Source organism: Ranitomeya variabilis, chromosome 2, assembly GCF_051348905.1.
Source record: "Ranitomeya variabilis isolate aRanVar5 chromosome 2, aRanVar5.hap1, whole genome shotgun sequence".
Lineage (NCBI taxonomy): Eukaryota > Metazoa > Chordata > Amphibia > Anura > Dendrobatidae > Ranitomeya > Ranitomeya variabilis.
The window spans coordinates 1,114,889,721-1,114,912,469 of record NC_135233.1 but is presented as its reverse complement, the minus strand read 5'-3'; the positions used below and the strand labels follow the sequence as shown (position 1 = coordinate 1,114,912,469).

Sequence of the window (22,749 nt, the reverse complement as noted above, 5' to 3'; positions counted from 1 at the left end):
AGGCTGCCAGATTGAACTTTTGTGGTTCCGGATGATAGAAGGGGCCTTGGCAGAGAAGATCTTCTGATGCTTGAAGAAGGACTGGACCATCCACCTTCAGTTCTTTTATGAGGTGGTACCAGCTTCTTTTCGGCCATGCCGGAGCTACTAGGATAGCTTGGACTTGATCGTCCCGGATCTTCCGGAGGGTCTTCGCCAGTAACGGTATTGGAGGGAATGCGTATGCCAGACGAAACCTCCATGCATGAGCGAAGGCGTCTACTCCTTGAGACCTGTCTTTGGGGTTTAGGGAGAAGTAGTTCTCGAACTGTGCATTCTGACTTGACGCTAGAAGGTCTATATCGGGGAGTCCCCATCTGTCCGTCAACATTCGCAAAATGTCCGCCTTCAGGCTCCATTCTCCTGGATGCAAGTCGTGACAACTTAGGAGATCTGCATGAATGTTCACTGACCCCCTGAGGTGTATTGCTGATAGTGAGAGGAGATGTTTCTCTGCCCAGCAAAATATTCTGTTTGATATTGCTCTCAACTGGTTGAACTTCGGACTTCCTTGGTGTTTTAGATGCGCAACAGTCGTCATATTGTCCGAATAAATTCTGACATGTTGTCCAATAATGAGACTGCTGGCCGACAGGAGGGCCCTCTCCACTGCCATCAATTCTCTGGAGTTGGAGGAACTGGAACTTTCTCTCTGATTCCAGTGACCCTGGAATGGGATCTGCGAGACAACTGCTCCCCAACCTTTTTGACTGGCATCCGTTGTCACCGTGATTAAAGGATCTTGTACCCAGTCTACTCCTTTTAGCAGGTTTGATTGTATCGCCCACCAGGTTAACGAGACCTTTACCTTTCCAGGAGTGTACACTCTCCTGTTCAGGGAATTTGGATTCCCATTCCAGTTCCCTAAGATGTGTGCCTGCAGTACTCTTGAGTGGCTCTGAGCCCACCGGACTGATTATATACAGGCCGTCATCGACCCCAGGAGAGACATTGCGGTCCGGAGAGTCGGAGAATGTTGTTTTCTGAAGTCTGAGACTTTGGAAATCAGATTTATTCGGTGTTCCTCTGGTAGGAAGGATTTCTGATTTTCTGAATCCAAGAGGACCCCGAGGAATTTCCTCACCTTTGATGGTGATAGCTGAGACTTTTTTAGATTTGGTATCCAACCCAAATCCTGTAAGATGTTCAGAGTTTTGGAAACTCTCTGATTGAGAATTTCGGCGGAAGGACCAATTATTAGAAGGTCGTCCAAGTACGGCACTATAGCGATGCCTTGGCTCCTGACATGGGCTACTGCTTCCGCCATGACTCTGGAAAACACCCTTGGGGCTGAGGAGATCCCGAAGGGGAGAACATTGTATTGGAAGTGTAAGATTTTTTGATTGAATTGGACCGCAAATCTTAGGTATTTTCTGTGATGAGGATGCATTGGAATATGGAAATAGGCATCCTTGAGGTCTATTGTTGCCATATATGATTGAGGAGCTATTAGAGGGATGGCTGTTTTTACTGACTCCATCTTGAACTTGCGGTAAGTTATATATTTGTTGAGAGCTTTCAGATTTATTATAATCCGAGATTGCCCGGAAGGCTTTTTTATCATAAAGATACGGGAATAGTGCCCTTTCCCTTGCTCGTTCACCGGGACCATGGAGATAGCTCTCGAGTCTAGCAAGTCCTGAATTCCAGCCATCATCAGCTTTTGAGTCTCCTGAGATGACGGGGAGGTGACTCTTACGATCCTGGGGGGAGGTGCATCGAACTCTATCAGAAGCCCCTGTTGTATAACACTGACCACCCAGGGGCTGTTGGAGATATTCTGCCAACTGTGAACAAAGTTCGAAAGCCTCCCCCCCACCGGATCGGAGTCATTGTTTTTCTTGTTGAGTTTGCTGGGGAATAAGGATGTTTTTAGGCTTCCCCTTAGCATAACTCCACCTCCCGGTTTTTCCTTTCCCCTTACCCTGGGAGGGCTGGGACTGGGAGGCTCGAAAAAAACACTTCCTGGGAGGCCTCTGTTCAGGAAGAGTTTTCTTTCTGTCTGTGGCTTTCTCTAAGATGTCATCTAATGAGGGCCCAAAAGGGAATGGAACATAGTTTTATTTTGGAAGTGACGTCTCCGCTCCACATTTTTAACCAGAGAGCTCTTCTGGCTGAATTTGTCTGGACCAAGGATCTGGCTGCCACCTGGATAGATTCCAGTGAGGCGTCTGCGAGGGACCCAGTCGCTCTATGCAGCATAGGCAGGGAGTCCAGAACTTCCTCTCTCGGAGTACCCTGAGAGATGTGGTTTTCTAGCTCTTCTATCCAGCGGAAGAGGGAGCGGGCAACACAGGTGGATGCGATGTTAAATCTGAGGGCTGAGGTAGACGTTTCCCAGGATTTTTTGAGAAGGCTCTCAATCTTCCCATCTAATGGGTCCTTCAACTGGGAGGAATACTCGAACGGCAGAGCCTTTTTTTAGCCACTCTAGCCACTTGAACATCAATTTTTGGGATGTTCCATTTTATTGCGTCCTCATCAAGAGGAAACCGATGTTTAAAGTCTGGAGGAGTTGTTAGACGCTTCTCAGGCAATTCCCATTCATTATTAATCATATCTATAATGCTTTTATGGACGGGAAACCCAGGTTGTTTTTCAGTATGTATACCGAAAAGTTTGTCTTGTATAGACTGAGGCACCGACTCCTCTTTTAGCCCCATGGTGTTCCTCACTGCAGATACCAATTCCTCAATGTATTCAGAGGAAAAAAGATATTTCCTAATTTCCGCAGATTTATGGGGTAACACATACTCCCATTTGACAGAAGACGTATAAGATCCCTCAGACTGACTCAGAATACTCCTGGATTTTTCTCTTTTTAGGGAGAGATGGACCAGGTGAGGATGGTGGTGGCGGTGGAGGTGGGGCGAGCGAGGCCAGAGAAGTCTGAACCTCCTGCCTAACCAGGGAGCGGATTTCCTCAATTAATGAAGGGTGTTCCGCCCGGACAATTTTATCTGTACAAGGTTGGCACAACTTTTTTTCCCAATCTAGTGGCATTTTCACATTACAGGTAGCACATTTGCGTTTGGTAATGTTTTTAGGGCCAGACTTGACTGCCTGCAAAGAGAGAGGAAGCGGTGTAAGAAGGTGTATAAGGCACTACCTTTGTATGGGACCCATCTCTGCCACACTTACTAGGGCTTGAGGAGCGCTGGGCTCTGCAGCTGCAGGGCAAGACGAATCCATGCTTACAGCAGGCTTACCTGAGACGTCTTCGCAGCTTATATAGAAAACAAGCCTGCACCAGCGCGAGGCAATTCGCCGCCCCTCCCCCTCCGCAGTCCCAGGCAGGCGTGCGAGGATGCAGCGTGCCTCGCACGCCGTTCGGTGATCCATAGCTCTGGTCTGTCGCTCCTGTACAGGAGCGCCGACCCGGAAGTGGAGTATCACCTGACTTCCGGGTCGCCGAACAGCGTGCGTCCGGAGGGGGAGACGCCGGAGAGCTCAGGGAGGCCTCCGGGATGGGCTCACCGGCCAGCTTTGTCCCCGCAAGAGGACCGGGAACGCGGTCCCAGAATCCGGAGGAGACGGGAGGCACAGCGCAGGAGGAAGCCCCGAGGGACCCGACCATTAGTGCCCGGCAGAAGGAAAAGAAACACAGGTACACTGCTTAGAGCCGCCGCTGCAGCGCACCAGTAACCTCTCCATGCCCCATGGGGGACAGGAAAGACACTGGTTAATGGGAGGTGGGAGGGGTTTTTAACCTCTTGGTTTCCTGTCCCCCATTAGAGTGTGGAGACAACCTCCTGGTGGCTGTCGTGGAAGGCTACTAGAGAAAAAGCAGCTACGTAAAGAAAAACGAGTGGCCATCATTACTTTAAGAAATGAAGGTCAGTCCAAAAAATTGGGAAAACTTTGAAAGTGTCCCCAAGTGCAGTGGCAAAGACCGCCCAAGGAAAGGAAGACCAAGAGTCACCTCTGCTTCTGAGGATAAGTTTATCCGAGTCACCAGCCTCAGAAATCGCAGGTTAACAGCAGCTCAGATTAGAGACCAGGTCAATGCCACACAGAGTTCTAGCAGCAGACACATCTCTACAACAACTGTTAAGAGGAGACTTTGTGCAGCAGGCCTTCCTGGTAAAATAGCTGCTAGGAAACCACTGCTAAGGACAGGCAACAAGCAGAAGAGAATTGTTTGGGCTAAAGAACACAAGGAATGGACATTAGACCAGTGGAAATCTGTGCTTTGGTCTGATGAGTCCAAATTTGAGATCTTTGGTTCCAACCACCGTGTCTTTGTGCTACGCAGAAAAGGTGAACGGATGAACTCTACATGCCTGGTTCCCACCGTGAAGCATGGAGGAGGAGGTGTGATGGTGTGGGGGTGCTTTGCTGGTGACACTGTTGGGGATTTATTCAAAATTGAAGGCATACTGAACCAGCATGGCTACCACAGCATCTTGCAGCGGCATGCTATTCCATCCGGTTTGCGTTTAGTTGGACCATCATTTATTTTTCAACAGGACAATGACCCCAAACACACCTCCAGGCTGTGTAAGGGATATTTGGCCAAGAAGGAGAGTGATGGGGTGCTACGCCAGATGACCTGGCCTCCACAGTCACCAGACCTGAACCCAATCGAGATGGTTTGGGGTGAGCTGGACCGCAGAGTGAAGGCAAAAGGGCCAACAAGTGCTAAGCATCTCTGGGAACGCCTTCAAGATTGTTGGAAGACCATTCCCGATGACTACCTCTTGAAGGTCATCAAGAGAATGCCAAGAGTGTGCAAAGCAGTCATCAAAGCAAAAGGTGGCTACTTTGAAGAACCTAGAATATAAGACACATTTTCAGTTGTTTCACACTTTTTTGTTAAGTGTATAATTTCACGTGTTAATTTATAGTTTTGATGCCTTCGGTGTGAATTTACAGTTTTCATGGTCATGAAAATACAGAAAAATCTTTAAATGAGAAGGTGTGTCCAAACTTTTGGTCTGTAAATTATATATATATATATATTCTTTACTGTTCTTTTTTTAGTTCATTGAGCTTGTCTGTGATTTGTTATATATATATATATTTTGGATTATTTATCTGTGATAATTGATATGGAAGAGGAAGAATTCTATGGTAATGATGACATTTGTATTATTCAGTGTGACAGATCTCACTAGTGGACTTGTACGGCCTTATACAGATAGGATGAATACATTGTTACAGAGGTTTGGGTCTGGGTTGTGTCACCGATGTGGTGGGTGGGCGGTGCAGCTCATACTCCCGTCCATTCCTCACATAGGCACGGGATATTCCTCTGCCCAGTGACGGTTTCGAACTTCGGTCCTGACCAACCCGTTATGCTCTGGACTATAATATACTTTACTTTCTTATTATGGTGCTGTGGCAATTCAGCCCTTATAATCATTGCCATCTATATGCTATATATTAAGAAGATTTGCTTATTTTTCGATGCATTTATTGATCCATGGGCATGTATTGGGAGTTGAACCTCTTCCAATATGGCGGCATGAGACTCCTGCATGTTAGTGCACAGGTGCATGTGCACGGGACTATGGGAAGCTATGGGGACATCGGGGACATGGCGCAGCTGTATGTGCAGAATGTGAGTGCGGGTCCTATTAGGAGGCGACACCTGAAACCATTTAACTATTTAGGAGCCATCACTTGGATTTTGCACTGTATAGGAGATGCATTATTTTAATAATATTATTCTATGGATGATCACTGAGAACTTTATGTATTATATGAATATTTCTATGCACACTCTATACTTTTAATGTGGGGGGGAGGGAGAGCGGAGGCTGTGACATACTCACCTGCTCCTGTCGCGGTCCCTGCACATCCCTGGCTCTCCGGGCACCGACAGCTTCTTCCTGCGTTCAGCAGTCACATGATACCGCTCATTACAGTAATAAATATGGACCCCACTCTACTCCCATAGGGGTGGAGCCGCATATTCATTACTGTACTGAGCGGTACCATGTGACGGCTGAATGCAGGAAGAACCTGTCAGCGCCTGGAGAACCAGGGACCACGCCAGGAGCAGATGAGTGTAATGGGGAGGGGGGGCGCTGCGCGATATTCACCTGTCCTTGTTCCACCGCCGCTCCGTCTTCCACTTCCTCTGCAGTGACACTCAGGTCAGAGGGCGCGATGACGTGGTTAGTCCGCGCACTCTGAGCATCAGTGCGGAGGACGGGGAAAACACAGCGGCGCCGGAACTAGGACCGGTGAGTATTGCAAGTGCTGGGGGCCTGAGCGATGAGAGGTTAGTATGTTTTGTTTTTTTTATCGCAGCAACAGCAGATGGGGCTTAACAGTCTATGGAGCATCGTATGGGGCCATGTGCAGCGTTATATGGGTCAAATATCTTTATGGAGCATCTTATGGGGCCATAATCAGCATTTGTGCAGCATTATATGGGGCAAATATCTTTATGGAGCATTTTATGGGGCCATAATCACCATTTGTGGAGCACTATATGGGGCAAATATCTCTATGAAGCATCTTATGTGGCCCTTATTAACCTTTATGCAGTACTGTATGGGGCAAATGTGTCTATGAAGCATCTTATGGGGCCATAATCAGCAAACAATCCTACTTCACCACCCTCATCACCTCACTATCCAACAACCCAAAAGGACTTTTTGAAACCTTAAACTCCCTTCTGAAACCTAAAGTACAGGACCCATCACCAATCTCAGTGGTGAGGATCTGGCCACTTATTTCTTAGAAAAAAATCAACCACATCCATCAGAATATCTCAGCCCAATCTCCTCAGTGCCTGGATCCCCTTCCCTGCCGCACCTCAAGCTCACTGGATATCTTTGAGCCTGTTTCAGAAGAAGAAGTTTCCAAGCTCCTCGCTTCTGCTCGGCCTACAACCTGCAACAGTGACCCCATTCCCTCACCTCTCCTGCAGTCTCTCTCACCAGTGGTCACCACTCACCTGAGTAAAATATTTAACCTCTCTCTTTCTTCAGGTATCTTTCCCTCCTCATTTAAACATGCTCTATATAACCCCTTTACTTAAAAAGCCATCCCTGGACCAGAACTACACTGCTAACTACAGACCTGTCTCTAACCTTTCCTTCATCTCTAAACTCCTGGAACGCTTGGTCCACTCCCGTCTAATCCGCTATCTCTCGGAAAACTCTCTTCTTGACCCCTTACAATCTGGTTTCCGCTCTTTACACTCCACTGAAACTGCCCTCACTAAAGTCTCTAATGATCTAATAACAGCTAAATCCAAAGGTCATTGCTCTCTGCTGATTCTCCTGGATCTGTCTGCCGCATTCGACACTGTGGATCACCAGCTCCTTCTCACTATGCTCCGCTCCATAGGCCTCAAGGACACAGCCCTCTCCTGGTGCTCCTCCTACGTATCCTTCACTGTAGCTTTTGCCGGTTCCTCTTCCTCTCCTCGTCCCCTTACTATCGGGGTTCCGCAAGGCTCAGTCCTAGGCCCCCTCCTCTTCTCTCTATACACTGCCCCTATTGGACAAACAATCAGCAGATTTGGGTCCCAGTATCATCTCTATGCTGATGACACCCAATTATACACTTCTTCCCCCGACATCACCCCTACCCTAATTCAAAATACCAAGGATTGTCTGTCTGCTGTCTCTAACATCATGTCCTCCCTCTATCTGAAACTAAATCTCTCCAAAACGGAACTTCTTGTGTTTCTCCCTTCTACTAACCTCTCTCTGCCCAACATCGAAATTACCCTGGAGGGTTCAACCATAACTCCCAAGCAGCATGCCCGCTGTCTTGGGGTCATATTCGACTCCGAACTTTCCTTTACTCCCTACATCCGATCACTCACTCGCTCTTGTCACCTGCATCTTAAAAACATCTCCATAATCCGACCTTTTCTCACCTTTGAAACTGCTAAGACTCTTACTGTCGCTCTTATTCATTCCCGTCTGGACTACTGCAACTCTCTTCTGATCAGTCTCCCTCTTAACAAACTTTCTCCTCTCCAATCCATCTTGAATGCTGCAGCCAGGGTCATATTTCTGTCCAGTCACTTCACCGATGCATCCATCTTGTGCCAGTCATTACACTGGCTACCCATTCGCTACAGGGTCCAGTATAAACTCATCTCTCACCCACAAAGCCCTCCACAGTTCTGCACCGCCTTATATCTCCTCTCTGTCTATCGCCCTACACGTGCCCTCCGTTCTACAAATGACCTAAGACTAACATCCCCCGTAATCCGAACCTCGCACCTCCGTCTCCAAGACTTCTCTCGTGCTGCGCCAGCTCTCTGGAATGCACTTCCCCAGACGATCAGACTGATACCTAGCCCCGACCTATTCAAGAGCACTGTAAAAACCCATCTCTTCAAACAAGCCTACCACATAAACTAACTTTGCCCTGTTCCCTCCTTCCAAATACCACTCTGAATCTGCCCCCTACTATTCATCTGTCTCCACACCCTCCATGCACATGATAACTGCACTTGATACTTGACTATTGCACTTAAACACACGGGCTGATGACCGGATCATGCAGCTTTATATGAAAATCCCTATGTATTATAATTGCCAGACCTGAAATAACGAGCACTTTTCACCTATTGTGTCCCCCCATTTCCTTGTAGATTGTAAGCTCGTAAGCAGGGACCTCACCCCTAATGTCACTGTTTAAATTGTCTTAACCTGTATTGAATTTATTGTTTGTACATGTCCCCGCTAATTGTAAAGTGCTGCGGAATATGTTGGCGCTATATAATTAAAAATTATTATTATTATTATTATTTAGCATCTTATGGGGCCATAATCACCATTTGTGCAGCACTATATGGGGCAAATATCTTTATGGAGCATTTTATGGGGCCATTATTAACCTTTATGCAGTACTGTATGGGGCAAATGTGTCTATGGAGCATCTTATGGAGCCCATCATAAACTGTATGGAGCATTATATGGGGCGTATTTTGTATGGAGCATCTTATGGGGCCCATAATGAACAGTATGGAGCATTATCTGGGGCTCCTGATTCAATATGGATATTCAAAAACACTTAACCTACTGATGTCTCAATTAATTGTACTTTTATTGGTATCTATTTTTATATTTGACATTTAGCAGTAGCTGCTGCATTTCCCACCCTAGGCTTATACTCGAGTCATTAAGTTTTCCCCGTTTTATGTGGCAAAATTAGGGGTCTCAGCTTATACTCAGATCGGCTTATACTCAAGTATATACGGTAATGGATTCACTAAACTGATGACTTGTACGCCCTATATATATCTGCACCACTATTGTATTCATTGCTTGAAAAAGGATTGTATATCCAGACAGATAGAATTTTAACAGCTTTGTGTTTTGTATTTGCTTTATAGGTCTTGATCATAAAGGCAATAAGACAGGGTGATTGCTTTGCTGTTGGTACTTAAAGGGCCACTGTCACCCCCTCCAGCCGTTCTAAACTAAAAGAGCCACCTTGTGCAGCAGTAATGCTGCAGTCTAACAAGGTGGCTCTTTTAGTTTTTGATTCAGTTATTACCTCAATAAAGCATTTTAAAGATTGGCCACAAATACCAGATTTTGTACCAGGAGGCAGTCCGAAGCGTCCTCTATGAATCCCCCAACTGCCGTCACTCTTCTCTTCTGCGGCGCTGGTCGCCGCCCCTGAGTGCTGTTTCTTCTTAAATCCAGCGCCTGCGCTGTGCGTGCCTGCCTGGGGCCTGCGCAGTCTTCATTGTCCGTCATAGCTCAGATGCCGGGTTCCGCTCTGCGCCTGTGCGGGCAGTGCGGCCACCCTGTTGCTGAATCCCCGCCCCGCACTGTGTTATTCATTATGCACAGTGCGGGGCTGGGGTTCCTGGGAAGGCGGGGGAGCTGGGGGAGCGTCTGAGCTGGGGGAGCGTCTGAGCTGGGGGAGCGTCTAAACAGCGCAGTGCGCATGCCCAGGAACCCCAGCCCCGCACTGTGCATAATGAATAACACAGTGCGGGGCGGGGATTCAGCAACAGGGTGGCCGCACTGCCGGCACAGGCGCAGTCAGGCACCCGGCATCTGAGCTGTGACTGACAATGAAGACTGCGCAGGCCCCAGGCAGGCACGCACAGCGCAGGCGCCGGATTTAAGAAGAAACAGCACTCAGGGGCGGCGACCAGCGCCGCAGAAGAGAAGAGTGACGGCCGTTGGGAGATTCATAGAGGACGATTCGGACTGCCTCCTGGTACAAAATCTGGTATTTGTGGCCAATTTTTAAAACGCTTTATTGAGCTAATAACTGAATCAAAAACTAAAAGAGCCACCTTGTTAGACTGCAGCATTACTGCTGCACAAGGTGGCTCTTTTAGTTTAGAACGGCTGGAGGGGGTGACAGTGGCCCTTTAATGCTACGTTCACATTAGCGGCGGGCGCCGCAGCGGCGCCGCATGCGTCATGCGCCCCTATATTTAACATGGGGGCGCATGGACATGTGTCGCACTTGCGTTTTGCGCCGCATGCGTCGCCCGCGTCCGGGCGCAGAGGATGCAGCAAGTTGCATTTTTGCTGCGTCCAAATTCAATTAAAAAAAGGACGCATGCGGCGCAAAACGCAGCGTTGTGCATGCGTTTTGCTGCGTTTTTGTTTGCGTTGTGCGCTGCGGCGCCGACGCTGCGGCGCACAACGCAAATGTGAACGTACCGTAAAGAACTGGTTTTCGCTCATTCTTGGGGAAAGCTCAGAGAATCCATGATTTAAGGACTTTGTTCTTAAAAATGACATATCCTTGTAGGCAATGTACTCCGCCATTTTCATGTGGGTGTTATAAAAACAAGCTTTGTATATGGACAGATACGGGCTGTGTATGTTCTTGTCTCCGATCAATCTCCACCCTGATAAAATCAACACTGTCACCGAGCGCAGGACACGCTGTGTCAGCCCTAAAGATTTCTGTAAAGAGGGGCTTCCACGACAGTACATGTCGCCTGAAACCCAGGATGGTTAATTGGACCCGACTGTGATGAGCTACCCAGGAACCACGGAACAAAAACCATGGTGAGAAACATCTTGGTATTGAAATGTCTGTGTTTTTCTTGTGGTCCGAGAAAGGTAGATACAGCGAGTGTACTTGTTGCTCGGGTTTTCCAGAGCACGCTCGGGTGACCTCCGAGTATTTGTAACTGCTCAGAGGTTTACTTTTCGTTGCGTCAGCTGAATGATTTACAGCTACTAGCCAGCCTGAGTACATGTGGGGGTTGCCTGGTTGCTAGGGAATCCCCACATGTACTCAGCCTGGCTAATAGCTGTAAATCATTCAGCTGCCGTGATGAAAACAATCTCCGAGCAGTCATAAATACTCGGAGATCACCCGAGCGTGCTCTCGAAAACCCAAGCAACGAGTACACTCGCTCATCACTACTTCTCACATGTAAAGCGCTATGGAATAAATGGCGCTATAATAATAAATAATAATAAAGTGAAGCATAGATTCATCACAACTAAAATCCGAGATCCTTAGACCAGGAATAGAACAGACATTTATAGGACATTTCATAACCTTCCCAAATTCTTATGAGAAAACATTTACAGCACATCCTGCATTGTACTACTGTAACCAATCTATAACGCTGGGAGCGTCACTCTGTCCGAAGCCTTTATAGACTGCGCAAGTGTGAGGCGCCTGCGCAGTCTGGACCCTACAGAGTGAGCAGCCCAGGAGATCGCGGTATGCGTAAGCACTGAACGCATACCGCGATCTCTCCCGGAGCCCGCAGTTCTTCCGGTGTTCAGCGGTCAGGTGGTACCGCTCATTAAAATAATGAATATTCCGGCTGGGTACGACGGAGATTCAGGGACACGCCAGGATAATCTAATCTTAATAATAATCTTTTATTTTTATATAGCGCTAACATATTCCACAGCGCTTTACAGATTGCATACATTATCATCGCTGTCCCCGTTGGGGCTCACAATCTAAATGCCCTATCAGTATGTCTTTGGAATGTGGGAGGAAAGCGGAGAACCCGGAGGAAACCCACGCAAACACGGAGAGAACAAACTCTTTGCAGATGTTGTCTTTTGCTATATTCACCTGTCCCCGTTCCATCACTAGGCTCCGTCGTCCGCGTCCTCTGGCTGTGACGTTCAGGTCAGTGGGTGCGATGACGTGATTAGTGCGCGCCCTCTGCCTGAACAATCACAGCCAGATGACCCGAAAGACAGCGGCGACACCAGCACATGACCCCCATAGGATGCTGGTGTCCCCTCCTGCTCAGGCCCCCTGCACCCAGCGATGAGAGGGGAGTATGTTATTTTTCTTTTTTTAATCGCAGCAACATATGGGGCATATTATGAAATGGGGCATCTTATGGGGCCATCACCCTTTATGGAGCAGCATGTGGAGCATATTAAGAAATGGAGCATCTTATGGGGCCATCAACCTTTATGGAGCAGCATATGGGGCATATTATGCTACGGAGCATCTCATGGGGGCCATCACCCTTTATGGAGCAGCATATGGGGCATATTAAGAAATGGAGCATCTTATGGGGCCATGAACCTTTATGGAGCAGCATATGTGGCATATTATGCTACGGAGCATCTTATAGGGCCATCAACCTTTATGGAGCAGCATACGGGGCATATTATGCTACGGAGCATCTTATAGGGCCATCAACCTTTATGGAGCAGCATACGGGGCATATTATGCTATGGAGAATCTTATGGGGCATCAACCTTTATGGAGCAGCATACGGAGCATATTATGCTATGGAGCATCTTATAAGGCCATCAACCTTTATGGAGCAGCATATGGGGCATATTATGCTATGGAGCATCTTATAGGTCCATCAACCTTTATGAAGCAGCATACGGAGCATATTATGCTATGGAGCATCTTATAGGTCCATCAACCTTTATGGAGCAGCATATGGGGCATGTTATGCTATGGAGCATCTTATAGGGCCATCAACCTTTATGGAGCAGCATACGGGGCATATTATGCTATGGAGAATCTTATGGGGCATCAACCTTTATGGAGCAGCATACGGGGCATATTATGCTATGGAGCATCTTATAAGGCCATCAACCTTTATGGAGCAGCATACGGAGCATATTATGCTATGGAGCATCCTATAGGGCCATCAACCTTTATGGAGCAGCATACGGGGCATATTATGCTATGGAGCATCTTATGGGGCCATCAACCTTTATGGAGCAGCATATGGGGCATATTATGCTATGGGGCATCTTATGGGGCCATCAACCTTTATGGAGCAGCATATGGGGCATATTATGCTATGGAGCATCTTATAGGGCCATCAACCTTTATGGAGCAGCATACGGGGCATATTATGCTATGGAGCATCTTATGGGGCCATCAACCTTTATGGAGCAGCATATGGGGCATATTATGCTATGGAGCATCTTATGGGGCCATCAACCTTTATGGAGCAGCATATGGGGCATATTATGCTATGGAGCCTCTTATGGGGCCATCAACCTTTATGGAACAGCATACGGGGCATATTATGCTATGGAGCATCTTATAAGGCCATCAACCTTTATGGAGAAGCATACGGAGCATATTATGCTATGGAGCATCTTATAGGGCCATCAACCTTTATGGAGCAGCATATGGGGCATATTATGCTATGGAGAATCTTATGGGGCATCAAAGTTTATGGAGCAGCATATGGGGCATAATAATAATTATATTTATATAGCGCCAACATATTCCGCAGCGCTTTACAACTTATAGAGGGGACTTATACCGACAACAGACATTACAGCATAACAATAATCACAGATCAGAACAGATACCAGGAGGAATGAGGGCCCTGCTGCTCGCAAGCTTACAGACTATGAGGAAAAGGGGAGACACAAGAGGTGGATGGTAACAATTGCTTTAGTTATTTGGACCAGCCATAGTGTGAGGCTCGGGTGTTCATGTAAAGCTGCATGAACCAGTTAACAGCCTAAGTATGTAACAGTACAGACACAGAGGGCTATTAACTGCATAAAGTGTATGAGAACATGATGGAGGAACCTGATTATGGTTTACGCCTTGTGAATGGGCCACACAGGGATAGTTAGGTTAATGCGTTGAGGCGGTAGGCCAGTCTGAACAAATGCATTTTTAGGGCACGCTTAAAGCTGTGGTGAGTGAGCTTCTGTAGATGCAGCAGAGGAGGGAGGACAGTGCATGGTATGAGGGGATTGGGAGATAATTTCCTGTCGAATGTGATCAATTTTTTCTTTGAAGTAATTGGCCAGATCGTCAGCGCGGAGATCTGTGGTTGGGGCCTGCACTCTTGGGTTGAGTAGGGAATGAAAAGTGTCAAAGAGACATTTAGGGTTATTGGACAGGGAGGTGATCAGGGTGTTGAAATAGGTTTGCTTGGAGAGGTGAAGGGCAGAGTTGTATGTTGTTAGAATGAACTTATAATGGATGAAATCTTCGGGCAGATTAGATTTTCTCCACAGACGTTCGGCGCACCTGGAGCACCGCTGGAGGAAACGTGCTTGCAGCGTGTGCCACGGTTGTCGCCGTCTGTGCCGAGTTGCTCTATGTATAGGAGGTGCAGCTTCTTCCAGGGCACTTTGCAGGGTTTCATTGTAATGCTTCAGAGCAGAATCAGGACATGAGATGGAGGAGATTGGGGCCAATGAGGACTGCAAGTTCTTCATAAGTTTCTGGGTGTTAATGGCCTGTATGTTTCTATAAGTGTGGAAAGTGAGGGGTGGACCGGACACAAGGGGGGACGGGGTGGGGCAGACGGGTTGAACCAGACACGAGGGAGGGGTGGGTGCGCCGGACACAAGGGCTGACCGGACATTAGCGTGGACCGGACATGAGGGCGGACAGGGGGGGCCGGACACGAGGGAGGACGGGGGGGGGGGGGGCGGACACGAGAGAGGATGGGGGGGGGACCGGACACGAGGGCGGACAGGGGGGGGGGGAACTGGACACGAGGGCGGACCGGGGGGGGGGGGGGGGGGCGGAAGGTACCGGACACGAGGGCGGACAGGGGGGGGGGGACTGGACACGAGGGCGGACGGGGGGGGGGACTGGACACGAGGGCGGACGGGGGGGGGGACTGGACACGAGGGCGGACAGGGGAGGGGACCGGAAACGAGGGCTGACCGGACATCAGCGTGGAGCGGACATGAGGGCGGACAGGAAGGGGGGGCAGGACACGAGGGAGGACGGGGGGCGGACACGAGGGCTGACCGGACATTAGCGTGGACCGGACGTGAGGGCGGACGGGGTGCGGATCAGACACCTGCTCAGGAATCTGTAGCCACGCCCAGTCCAAGCTCCTCCCACTGTGACGGAAATTGACGAAAAAACGGCAAAAAAAATGCGACATTTCAAAGTGTTTAACACAAAGCTGCAAATTCATCTTCATGAATCAGCGCCGAAGTCTCCAACAAGGAAGAGCAGCCGCCACAGTGTGCGCCGCCTCACCTCACCTCACCTCACCCAGCGGCCGCGGGTCCTCCGTACAGAGACAACAGCCCACACCGACCGCACAGCAACAGCGGAAGGACCTGTGCTGACGTCACCGTCACGTGATCAGAAGAGGTGGAGCTCTGAAAAGACAAGGCGGTGAAGAAACTCCGGTGACGTCACCACCACAGGGGGCGGAGCTTATTGGAAGAGTTGCGGGGCGGTTGCTGTGGAGACGTGAGAGCCCCGGCAATCCTGGGACTTGTAGTTCTTGCGTTAGTCGGCTCCGCTGTTGTCTGTCGGTCTCCTCAGTCTCCGCTCACTGAGCTCCGCACTCGTGTGCCGATCCCTCCCCTGAGGAGTGTTGACCCCATTGTCCCAATGATCCCCCCCAAGAATTCTCATCCCCGTCCTGAGGAGCGCCGCTCCCCCTTCTCCCACCCTGAAAGCCCTAATCCCCGTCCTGAGGAGCGCCGCTCCCTCTTCCTCCACCCTGAGAGCGCTAATCCCTGTCCTGAGGAGCGCCGCTCCCTCTTCCTCCACCCTGAGAGCACTAATCCCCGTCCTGAGGAGCGCCGCTCCCTCTTCCCCACCCTGAGAGCGCTAATCCCTGTCCTGAGGAGCGCCGCTCCCTCTTCCTCCACCCTGAGAGCGCTAATCCCCGTCCTGAGGAGCGCCGCTCCCTCTTCCTCCACCCTGACAGCCCTAATCCCCGTCCTGAGGAGCGCCGCTCCCTCTTCTCCACCCTGAGAGCACTAATCCCCATCCTGAGGAGTGTCACTCCCTCTTCCTCCACCCTGAGAGCGCTAATCCCTGTCCTGAGGAGCGCCGCTCCCTCTTCCCCACCCTGAGAGCACTAATCCCTGTCCTGAGGAGCGCCGCTCCCTCTTCTTCCACCCTGAGAGCGCTAATCCCTGTCCTGAGGAGCGCCGCTCCCTCTTCCTCCACCCTGACAGCCCTAATCCCCGTCCTGAGGAGCGCCGCTCCCTCTTCTCCACCCTGAGAGCACTAATCCCCGTCCTGAGGAGCGCCGCTCCCCCTTCTCCCACCCTGAAAGCCCTAATCCCCGTCCTGAGGAGCGCCGCTCCCTCTTCCTCCACCCTGAGAGCGCTAATCCCTGTCCTGAGGAGCGCCGCTCCCTCTTCCCCACCCTGAGAGCGCTAATCCCTGTCCTGAGGAGCGCCGCTCCCTCTTCCTCCACCCTGAGAGCACTAATCCCCGTCCTGAGGAGCGCCGCTCCCTCTTCCCCACCCTGAGAGCGCTAATCCCTGTCCTGAGGAGCGCCGCTCCCTCTTCCTCCACCCTGAGAGCGCTAATCCCCGTCCTGAGGAGCGCCGCTCCCTCTTCTCCACCCTGAGAGCACTAATCCCCATCCTGAGGAGTGTCACTCCCTCTTCCTCCACCCTGAGAGCGCTAATCCCTGTCCTGAGGAGCGCCGCTCCCTCTTCCCCACCCTGAGAGCACTAATCCCTGTCCTGAGGAGCGCCGCTCCCTCTTCTTCCACCCTGAGAGCGCTAATCCCTGTCCTGAGGAGCGCCGCTCCCTCTTCCTCCACCCTGACAGCCCTAATCCCCGTCCTGAGGAGCGCCGCTCCCTCTTCTCCACCCTGAGAGCACTAATCCCCGTCCTGAGGAGCGCCGCTCCCCCTTCTCCCACCCTGAAAGCCCTAATCCCCGTCCTGAGGAGCGCCGCTCCCTCTTCCTCCACCCTGAGAGCGCTAATCCCCGTCCTGAGGAGCGCCGCTCCCTCTTCCTCCACCCTGACAGCCCTAATCCCCGTCCTGAGGAGCGCCGCTCCCTCTTCTCCACCCTGAGAGCACTAATCCCCGTCCTGAGGAGTGTCGCTCCCTCTTCCTCCACCCTGAGAGCGCTAATCCCTGTCCTGAGGAGCGCCGCTCCCTCTTCCCCACCCTGAGAGCACTAATCCCTGTCCTGAGGAGCGCCGCTCCCTCTTCTTCCACCCTGAGAGCGCTAATCCCTGTCCTGAGGAGCGCCGCTCCCTCTTCCTCCACCCTGACAGCCCTAATCCCCGTCCTGAGGAGCGCCGCTCCCTCTTCTCCACCCTGAGAGCACTAATCCCCGTCCTGAGGAGTGTCGCTCCCTCTTCCTCCACCCTGAGAGCGCTAATCCCTGTCCTGAGGAGCGCCGCTCCCTCTTCCCCACCCTGAGAGCACTAATCCCTGTCCTGAGGAGCGCCGCTCCCTCTTCCTCCACCCTGACAGCCCTAATCCCCGTCCTGAGGAGCGCCGCTCCCTCTTCTCCACCCTGAGAGCACTAATCCCCGTCCTGAGGAGTGTCGCTCCCTCTTCCTCCACCCTGAGAGCGCTAATCCCTGTCCTGAGGAGCGCCGCTCCCTCTTCCCCACCCTGAGAGCGCTAATCCCTGTCCTGAGGAGTGTCGCTCCCTCTTCCTCCACCCTGAGAGCGCTAATCCCTGTCCTGAGGAGTGTCGCTCCCTCTTCCTCCACCCTGAGAGCACTAATCCCCGTCCTGAGGAGTGTCGCTCCCTCTTCCTCCACCCTGAGAGCGCTAATCCCTGTCCTGAGGAGCGCCGCTCCCTCTTCCTCCACCCTGAGAGCGCTAATCCCTGTCCTGAGGAGCGCCGCTCCCTCTTCCTCCACCCTGACAGCCCTAATCCCCGTCCTGAGGAGCGCCGCTCCCTCTTCTCCACCCTGAGAGCACTAATCCCCGTCCTGAGGAGCGCCGCTCCCTCTTCTCCACCCTGAGAGCACTAATCCCCGTCCTGAGGAGTGTCGCTCCCTCTTTCTCCACCCTGAGAGCGCTAATCCCTGTCCTGAGGAGCGCCGCTCCCTCTTCCCCACCCTGAGAGCACTAATCCCTGTCCTGAGGAGCGCCGCTCCCTCTTCCTCCACCCTGACAGCCCTAATCCCCGTCCTGAGGAGCGCCGCTCCCTCTTCTCCACCCTGAGAGCACTAATCCCCGTCCTGAGGAGCGCCGCTCCCTCTTCCTCCACCCTGAGAGCGCTAATCCCTGTCCTGAGGAGCGCCGCTCCCTCTTCCTCCACCCTGACAGCCCTAATCCCCGTCCTGAGGAGCGCCGCTCCCTCTTCTCCACCCTGAGAGCACTAATCCCCGTCCTGAGGAGCGCCGCTCCCTCTTCTCCACCCTGAGAGCACTAATCCCCGTCCTGAGGAGTGTCGCTCCCTCTTCCTCCACCCTGAGAGCGCTAATCCCTGTCCTGAGGAGCGCCGCTCCCTCTTCCCCACCCTGAGAGCACTAATCCCTGTCCTGAGGAGCGCCGCTCCCTCTTCCTCCACCCTGACAGCCCTAATCCCCGTCCTGAGGAGCGCCGCTCCCTCTTCTCCACCCTGAGAGCACTAATCCCCGTCCTGAGGAGCGCCGCTCCCTCTTCCTCCACCCTGAGAGCGCTAATCCCTGTCCTGAGGAGCGCCGCTCCCTCTTCCTCCACCCTGACAGCCCTAATCCCCGTCCTGAGGAGCGCCGCTCCCTCTTCTCCACCCTGAGAGCACTAATCCCCGTCCTGAGGAGCGCCGCTCCCTCTTCTCCACCCTGAGAGCACTAATCCCCGTCCTGAGGAGCGCCGCTCCCTCTTCTCCACCCTGAGAGGACTAATCCCCGTCCTGAGGAGTGTCGCTCCCTCTTCCTCCACCCTGAGAGCGCTAATCCCTGTCCTGAGGAGCGCCGCTCCCTCTTCCTCCACCCTGAGAGCGCTAATCCCTGTCCTGAGGAGCGCCGCTCCCTCTTCCTCCACCCTGACAGCCCTAATCCCCGTCCTGAGGAGCGCCGCTCCCTCTTCCTCCACCCTGACAGCCCTAATCCCCGTCCTGAGGAGCGCCGCTCCCTCTTCCCCACCCTGAGAGCCCTAATCCCCGTCCTGAGGAGCGCCGCTCCCTCTTCCCCACCCTGACAGCCCTAATCCCCGTCCTGAGGAGCGCCGCTCCCTCTTCCCCACCCTGAGAGCCCTAATCCCCGTCCTGAGGAGCGCCGCTCCCTCTTCCCCACCCTGAGAGCACTAATCCCCGTCCTGAGAAACGCCGCTCCCTCTTCCCCACCCTGAGAGCACTAATCCCCATCCTGAGGAGCGCCGCTCCCTCTTCCCCACCCTGAGAGCCCTAATCCCCGTCCTGAGGAGCGCCGCTCCCTCTTCCCCACCCTGAGAGCGCTAATCCCCGTCCTGAGGAGCGCCGCTCCCTCTTCCTCCACCCTGAGAGCGCTAATCCCCGTCCTGAAGAGCGCCGCTCCCTCTTCCCCACCCTGAGAGCACTAATCCCCGTCCTGAGGAGCGCCGCTCCCTCTTCCTCCACCCTGAGAGCGCTAATCCCCGTCCTGAAGAGCGCCGCTCCCTCTTCCCCACCCTGAGAGCACTAATCCCCGTCCTGAGGAGCGCCGCTCCCTCTTCCCCACCCTGAGAGCGCTAATCCCCGTCCTGAGGAGCGCCGCTCCCTCTTCTCCACCCTGAGAGCACTAATCCCCGTCCTGAGGAGCGCCGCTCCCTCTTCCTCCACCCTGAGAGCACTAATCCCCGTCCTGAGGATTGCCGCTCCCTCTTCCCCACCCTGAGAGCGCTAATCCCTGTCCTGAGGAGCGCCGCTCCCTCTTCCTCCACCCTGACAGCCCTAATCCCCGTCCTGAGGAGCGCCGCTCCCTCTTCCCCACCCTGACAGCCCTAATCCCCATCCTGAGGAGCGCCGCTCCCTCTTCCCCACCCTGAGAGCGCTAATCCCCGTCCTGAGGAGCGCCGCTCCCTCTTCCTCCACCCTGAGAGCACTAATCCCCGTCCTGAAGAGCGCCGCTCCCTCTTCCCCACCCTGAGAGCGCTAATCCCCGTCCTGAGGAGCGCCGCTCCCTCTTCCTCCACCCTGAGAGCACTAATCCCTGTCCTGAGGAGTGTTGCTCCCTCTTCCCCACCCTGAGAGCGCTAATCCCCATCCTGAGGAGCACCGCTCCCTCTTCTCCACCCTGAGAGCACTAATCCCCGTCCTGAGGAGTGTCGCTCCCTCTTCCTCCACCCTGAGAGCGCTAATCCCTGTCCTGAGGAGCGCCGCTCCCTCTTCCTCCACCCTGACAGCCCTAATCCCCGTCCTGAGGAGCGCCGCTCCCTCTTCCCCACCCTGAGAGCCCTAATCCCCGTCCTGAGGAGCGCCGCTCCCTCTTCCCCACCCTGACAGCCCTAATCCCCGTCCTGAGGAGCGCCGCTCCCTCTTCCCCACCCTGAGAGCCCTAATCCCCGTCCTGAGGAGCGCCGCTCCCTCTTCCCCACCCTGAGAGCGCTAATCCCCGTCCTGAGGAGCGCCGCTCCCTCTTCCTCCACCCTGAGAGCGCTAATCCCCGTCCTGAAGAGCGCCGCTCCCTCTTCCCCACCCTGAGAGCACTAATCCCCGTCCTGAGGAGCGCCGCTCCCTCTTCCCCACCCTGAGAGCGCTAATCCCCATCCTGAGGAGCGCCGCTCCCTCTTCTCCACCCTGAGAGCACTAATCCCCGTCCTGAGGAGCGCCGCTCCCTCTTCCTCCACCCTGAGAGCACTAATCCCCGTCCTGAGGAGTGTCGCTCCCTCTTCCCCCACCCTGAGAGCGCTAATCCCCGTCCTGAGGATTGCCGCTCCCTCTTCCCCACCCTGAGAGCGCTAATCCCTGTCCTGAGGAGCGCCGCTCCCTCTTCCTCCACCCTGACAGCCCTAATCCCCGTCCTGAGGAGCGCCGCTCCCTCTTCCCCCACCCTGAGAGCACTAATCCCCGTCCTGAGGAGTGTCGCTCCCTCTTCCCCACCCTGAGAGCGCTAATCCCCGTCCTGAGGAGCGCCGCTCCCTCTTCCCCACCCTGACAGCCCTAATCCCCGTCCTGAGGAGCGCCGCTCCCTCTTCCCCACCCTGAGAGCGCTAATCCCCGTCCTGAGGAGCGCCGCTCCCTCTTCCTCCACCCTGAGAGCGCTAATCCCCGTCCTGAAGAGCGCCGCTCCCTCTTCCCCACCCTGAGAGCACTAATCCCCGTCCTGAGGAGCGCCGCTCCCTCTTCCCCACCCTGAGAGCGCTAATCCCCGTCCTGAGGAGCGCCGCTCCCTCTTCTCCACCCTGAGAGCACTAATCCCCGTCCTGAGGAGCGCCGCTCCCTCTTCCTCCACCCTGAGAGCACTAATCCCCATCCTGAGGAGTGTCGCTCCCTCTTCCCCACCCTGAGAGCGCTAATCCCCGTCCTGAGGAGTGTTGCTCCCTCTTCCCCACCCTGAGAGCGCTAATCCCCATCCTGAGGAGCACCGCTCCCTCTTCTCCACCCTGAGAGCACTAATCCCCGTCCTGAGGAGTGCCGCTCCCTCTTCCTCCACCCTGAGAGCGCTAATCCCCGTCCTGAGGAGTGCCGCTCCCTCTTCCTCCACCCTGAGAGCCCTAATCCCGGTCCTGAGGAGCGCCGCTCCCTCTTCCTCCACCCTGAGAGCGCTAATCCCCGTCCTGAGGAGTGCCGCTCCCTCTTCCTCCACCCTGAGAGCACTAATCCCCGTCCTGAGGAGTGTCGCTCCCTCTTCCCCACCCTGAGAGCGCTAATCCCCGTCCTGAGGAGCGCCGCTCCCTCTTCCCCACCCTGAGAGCGCTAATCCCCGTCCTGAGGAGTGTCGCTCCCTCTTCCCCACCCTGAGAGTGCTAATCCCCATCCTGAGGAGCGCCGCTCCCTCTTCTCCACCCTGAGAGCACTAATCCCCGTCCTGAGGAGTGTCGCTCCCTCTTCCCCACCCTGAGAGCGCTAATCCCCGTCCTGAGGAGCGCCGCTCCCTCTTCTCCACCCTGAGAGCACTAATCCCCGTCCTGAGGAGTGTCGCTCCCTCTTCCCCACCCTGAGAGCGCTAATCCCCGTCCTGAGGAGCGCCGCTCCCTCTTCCCCACCCTGAGAGCGCTAATCCCCGTCCTGAGGAGTGCCGCTCCCTCTTCCACCCTGAGAGCACTAATCCCCGTCCTGAGGAGCGCGGCTCCCTCTTCTCCCATCCTGAGAGCACTAATCCCCGTCCTGAGGAACGCCGCTCCCTCTTCCCCACCCTGAGAGCACTAATCCCCGTCCTGAGGAGTGTCGCTCCCTCTTCTCCCACCCTGAGAGCACTAATCCCCGTCCTGAGGAGCACCGCTCCCTCTTCTCCACCCTGAGAGCACTAATCCCCATCCTGAGGAGTGCCGCTCCCTCTTCTCCACCCTGAGAGCACTAATCCCCGTCCTGAGGAGTGTCGCTCCCTCTTCCCCACCCTGAGAGCGCTAATCCCCGTCCTGAGGAGTGCCGCTCCCTCTTCCTCCACCCTGAGAGCACTAATCCCCGTCCTGAGGAGCGCCGCTCCCTCTTCTCCACCCTGAGAGCACTAATCCCCGTCCTGAGGAGTGTCGCTCCCTCTTCCCCA

The 22,749-nt window shown here is 53.5% G+C and overlaps 1 protein-coding gene across 5 annotated transcripts in view; it reads right to left on the bottom strand.

Annotated features, from left to right (window-relative positions):
- LOC143808876 (uncharacterized) overlaps positions 1-15,584 on the bottom strand; it is a 986,487-nt gene extending 970,903 nt beyond the window's left edge. Inside the window, exon 1 of one of the 5 annotated variants that reach the window (XM_077292026.1) lies at positions 15,428-15,584. The gene's annotated coding sequence lies outside the window, so the exon portion shown is untranslated. Of the gene's footprint in view, positions 1-15,417 lie in introns of all 5 variants that reach the window. The other 4 variants (XM_077292028.1, XM_077292027.1, XM_077292030.1 and 1 more) reach the window with 4 other exon arrangements.
- Positions 15,585-22,749: the final 7,165 nt, after the last annotated feature.